This window comes from Dermacentor silvarum, chromosome 5 (genome assembly GCF_013339745.2).
Source record: "Dermacentor silvarum isolate Dsil-2018 chromosome 5, BIME_Dsil_1.4, whole genome shotgun sequence".
NCBI lineage: Eukaryota > Metazoa > Arthropoda > Arachnida > Ixodida > Ixodidae > Dermacentor > Dermacentor silvarum.
In genome coordinates, this window is record NC_051158.1 from 138,304,233 (window position 1) to 138,309,899 (window position 5,667).

The 5,667-nt window shown below is 41.8% G+C and overlaps 1 pseudogene; it reads left to right on the top strand.

Moving 5' to 3' along the window:
- Window positions 1-2,593: 2,593 nt before the first annotated feature.
- On the top strand, window positions 2,594-5,322 carry LOC119454450 (putative nuclease HARBI1; annotated as a pseudogene).
- The last annotated feature ends 345 nt before the right edge of the window (window positions 5,323-5,667 follow it).

Genomic DNA, 5,667 nt, shown 5'->3' on the forward strand with positions numbered 1-5,667 from the left:
AATAAGTAACTGTTTTTTGTGCCTGTGAAACAAACAAGCCAGGCAATTAGCTGCCGAATACGAAGGCACGTGCTTGACCGCCGCAGTCGTGGCTGTATTGTCGGTCGGAATGGGTCCAAGATGGGTTCAGCACGATACAGTTGTCTGATGTGATTAAGGTAAGGGGACATTTTGACAAGTACTAAGTGTAAACTACATAACATTATACAGTACACTTTGGTGGCACCTCCGTGAAACCGAAGAGGGCAACGGGGCATCGAGGACGGAACCCGCACTGGTCCGTAGGTTGGGGGCTCACGGAGGCCTGCGCGTGCCGGGGCTATCATTCGTCCGGTGTCGCGGATTCTCCGGCATACTCCGGCCATCGTGAAAGGTCTTGTTTAGTGATTTTGCCTCTTCAGTGCCGAACGAGAAGAGTTGTGAAACTTTAAAAATATGTCACCAAAATATTTTGTGGGACATATATGGCGTACCTACTGGCCTACTTGCTATGCACAGACGTTAAACCCCCTCATAATTCTCTTTTACATAAAGCATAATATCCTCCTCCTACAACGAGATAATTTTTGGGCACCAACCGGGAAAACCTGTTCGCAGCTAATTTTCCTTTCCTTTGGCAGATGCGCCGTATGCGTGTAGGCGACCACGGCTTCTTCAAGTTTTACCGTATGACGCCTCAGATGTTTGACACATTTGTTGTGACGGACCTCACTTCTCAGAACTTCATAAGGGAACCCTTGGAGCCTGCTGAACGGCTGGCAATAGCACTGAGGTACGTATGTATTCCGTTCTTCGTTTATAGGGCTTTCACAAGTGGCTTCGTGCCTCTGTTGTACTAAATTAGCCTTCTACAAATGGAGACCTTGAGAGACTAGTTTCGTGCTTACTAATGGTCTGTTTGCTGCACAACACTACTGGGCACTTAAAGCCAAATGAACTTGGGTACACATCATTCTGTGTTGTCCTTTCTTCTTCTTTTTTCAATTATGTTCCACATAGCACCTAATATAAATGTCAACTTTTTCTGTACATCGCTCTTATCACCTGCAAGATATTATGACGAGCAGTGCACTATGACGTCCGTCTAACTTGAGAAGTAATGCTTGAGCTTGCCTGCCTCGGCATTAAAAGTGAAATAAAGGAGCCACCAGAATGGCATTGAATATGGGAGATGGATATACATGGCTAAAAAGAGATTAAAATGTGGGATCAAGTGTGAAAAGGCAACAATGGACCACTTTAAAAAAATTGCTGAACGAGCAGGACCATGTTGGTGCATACTAGGTACTTTTACGAGAACACTGTTATTCTTTATACAAGAAAGAAAACAGCATATAAAGATTGTAATGGTAGTAGCACTTCAGAACTTAAACATTGATCGGTATTGTGGTAACAAATTAAACTAAATATTCACAAACATGTTTTACGATTTTGTTTCTCTGTGTTACAGTTACCTGGCATCAGGCCAAGATATTTGTCATGTCGCGCTAGCATTTCGCGTTGGCATTGAAACTGCTCGAATGTGCATACATGTCCCATGTCGATCCCTCTGGGCACGACTGAAGGATCACTATATGAAGTTAAGCTGAAGCTTTGTAGTATAGTGACGAAATGAGAGCATCATCAAAAATATTGTGTGGTAAGGAACCACTCTGCTGATGGAATCTTATCATTTGTTTTTAGAAACTTTCATATAGCATGTGAGATGTGCAGTTGGTTGTGTATTTTATCAGGGTATGGGCAGACTATCTTTAAATTTTCTGTGATTTTTTAAAGATTGCCAGTTGGCAGATAACATAATTCCAGTCCTTGAGTGGTATTGTTCAGAGAGGCAGACATTACTTGCACGAGAAGTGTAAACACATATTCAACTAACTAAAAAATTCACTAATCAACTTAATTAATTTATGCCACATATTGCAATTTACAAATTGTAGCCGCTGAGTTTTCAAGGCGTATACACTCGAAAATAATGTCCAGAATGAGACCAGTTTCGGAGATGTCCTGTCAAACTCGGCATAAAACTGCACTTTTTTCCGCTTGCTTTTTTATTAACAAACTGCTATTTTATATACTGAAGCACGAAAGTAAATCGGAACACCCATGTCTTTCGTCCCACACTTTGGAAAATATCTCAAAACTAATGTCATCCAAGAGATTGATTTTAAATAAGTACACCTTTTACGATGACCGGCTACATTTTGCAAATTGCAGTGTGTGCCATGAACTAAATAATTAGGAAGTTAATTCGTAAGCTTTCTTTATTAGTTGATTACTTGTTTCGATTTCACAAGCTAGTAATGTGTGCCTCTCGAATAATCCAGCTCAAGGACAAGAATTGTGCTATCTGCCACAGGCGATTTTTCTAAATTCCTGAATACTTAAAAATGATCACCTCGTATGCATACTCAGCTACGCACCACGATGGGCGTCACTACACATCCTAACTGTTGTTAAAACAGCATCAGACATTTGCAGACATCAAATCAGCTACTGCATGGTGTAATGGAGTAGTGATGATTCTCTGCAACTCAACTCTTTTAGGCACCCAGCAGAGCTGAGTGGGAGGAGATAGCCCAAGGCTATCTCCTCCATGCGGTGGCAGTTCCCCAACTGCCTAGGTGCCGTGGACGGCAAACATGTCGCCATTGTTTGCCCTCCTAACTCTGGCAGTGTCTACTTCAACTACAAGGTAATATTACTTTTGTTTACTTGCTTTTGACCAGACGAGCTTAATACTTAACTGAGCTGGTAATCATTGGCATTTGCATGGGTGGATAGGCATTTTCAAATATTCGATGCCAAAGCAGAACAAATGACTGTTGTAAATTGAATTCCCTAAAAACTAATGGTTCATCTGATTTATGAGCAAATGTTAAGCTTTTGGCTTTATTTTCTATTTTATTCTCCTGATGTTTGCAAATAGGAAGCCGTGCACTAAATGTGCACGATGTCCTCCGACCATACATTGGTCGGCATGGCTATATCGCCATGAAAAATAGGACTAATTACAGTAGTTTGTTACAAAAAATATATAGAAATTTCTAATAAGAAATAATTCATGCAGTTTATAAGTTCATTACAAAAACACTGAATATGTCACACGTCTGCTTTTGACACTTTTGACTTCCTATAGTTTACTCCTAGCATATATGGTTGTGCCTGCAGTGATCATTAGTACAGCCTTTGTGAGAGTTTCAATGCAGACAAAGTTTAAGCCACCCCAACAAAAATATGCCTTCATAAAGACTTGTAGAAACAATATTCATGTAGTGCATGAAATGCGCAAAAGCCTTCCATGAGCAAGCTTATCATGCACTTGTGGAAATTATTTGTTGCTGAACTTGGCCGCTTAGCCAGCCATTGGCTACTTGGCAAGTCCATACCAGTCTTCACTGATTTGCTTGCAAACACCCACATGACATAAAATACACACCAGAAAACAGTGATGAGTGTTGCATAAGCAAATTCAAAGATTATGGCAGCATTGATGTTAGCTGTGAGAGCTTAGGTTACTTCTCTTAAATGGATTCTTGGCATCAGGTGACTAAAGACTATTCACATGTCAAGTACTTGTACTACTATTGCCAGTTACCATTTATCAACTGTGATTACTTTCGCATCACACAATAAACTTCCATATGCCATAACCATTCACTGACCTGCAAACAACAGAATGGATGCACTGGGTGTGAGACACCTCTTTGTTATATTCCCCCGGTCATGCATTTTGACTAAACTTTACGGAAACGGTTTTACTGGGATTCCAGGTTTCACACTGACAAGGGCAGCTGCTTTGGTACTTCTATGATTCCGTAGTTATAGAGCAAGATATACCTATATTGTGCTCATTCTGTCTGATGCAGCTGTCATAATTATACCACTTGTATTGATTGTGTGCATTGCGCTCAACATTGCAGGGCACATTCTCTGTGGGCCTAATAGCTGTGGTCGACAGCAACTGCAAGTACATCCTCATCGATGTGGGAGCTGAGGGTCGCCTCAGTGATGATGGCACATTCAAAAATTCCGAGTTTGGACGTGCCCTCACTCAAGGAGACTTAGACATACCATCAACCAGTCTGCTTCCTGGCTGTGGAACAAATGCACCATATGCCTTCGTAGGCAATGAGGCTTTTCACCTTCGCAAGGATTTTCTTCGTCCTTATCCAGCCAGACAGCTCGACGATGAAAAGCGGGTTTTCAACTATAGGCTAAGCCGAGCAAGGTATGTAGCCTTCAGTCTTTCAATATCGCATGTAGCAAGCAAAGTAAACAAGATACAAGGCCAGTTATCTTAGTTTGTGGAGACCACCACCACAGTTTTTCCAATAATATATTCTAAAATTTCTATAAGGTTTTTCGCGTGTCACTGCATTCGTTATGATTTTGTTAGATTTGTATTGTGAGAGACAGCAGAAATTTGTGTTAGTTTGTGTAGTGTTATCGTGGTGCCTTAAGGCCAAGCAGAACACGAAAGGTAGAGGATGAACAACAGTGCCACTCGCAACTGTAAGAATTTATTAAAACCACGAGAACACCACAGCCACAAAGCAACTACAGGGTGTGTTTTATTGCTATGGCCTATGCAAAGCGGCAAAACGAAAGTATTCTTTAAAACTGGATTATATGTCTCATGGAAAATGATAAGATGAATGCTTTGTGGTGGTGTAAGCGACTGAAAAAAAAAAGTACATGTCTCCTGATGTTACTGTTATTCTGGTTGGAGAAAATGTGCGAAGTTATGCTGAACATTACGAAAGTGGATGTATTTATATCCTTTAACATTACTCTTTATGTGCCAAGCACGAGTTATGGCAAAGTGCTATATTTGTTTGTACAGGAATTCTTGCAACTTCAGCATGTAAGGTCCTTGCATTTTTCCCCAGGCGCTGCGCAGAGAACGCATTTGGGATTACAGCGGCCAGATGGAGAATTTTGCTTCGTACCATCCAGCTACGACCGAAGAATGTGGACTTCATTATCAAGGCTGCTTGTATCCTGCACAATCTTCTCACCGTCCACAACCCACAGTCCCACAAGTTCGCCGATGCAGAAGACAGTTTTGGCAATCTCATCGCAGGTAAGTGACGACAAGGTGTGCAAGAAGCATCGGGAAACAGCTCAGAACCCCACTTCTTCCCAGTCAAGGCAACACATTGCAGGAACTACCTCAGTGATGCGGCAGCTGCCAGGAATATATTCGCAGCGTACTTCTGTAGCAGTGCTGGGGAGGTTCCTTGGCAATGGAATCTGCCTGGGGTGTCAAAAGAAGCGGCTGTCAAGCAGCTACAGGAGCAGATACTTCCTACAATCAACTGATAGTGAGCTCTGAAATTTACCAGGGAAAAGCCTCGTGCCGCAGCTTATTGGTTCATGATAAAAAAAAACCTATTCGTTAGATTTGCATCACACCTGAAGGCTCTGTTATGTTTGGTTTCAAAACAATTTGGCGCCCCTTGCGGCTAGTCTTGTCCTGAAACAATGCTCATCTGTGTTACGTGCATTTCCATTGCTCGTTGTGTGGTAGAACTCGCACTTGTATTTAACCTCTTAAGTTTCTACCCCTTGTATTATACAGCTAGTAGGCAATGATCTTACACCTTTCTTTCAAACAGCGCAAGGACGAGACGAAGTGAGTACGACAGACAACTCGCCTTGTCCTAG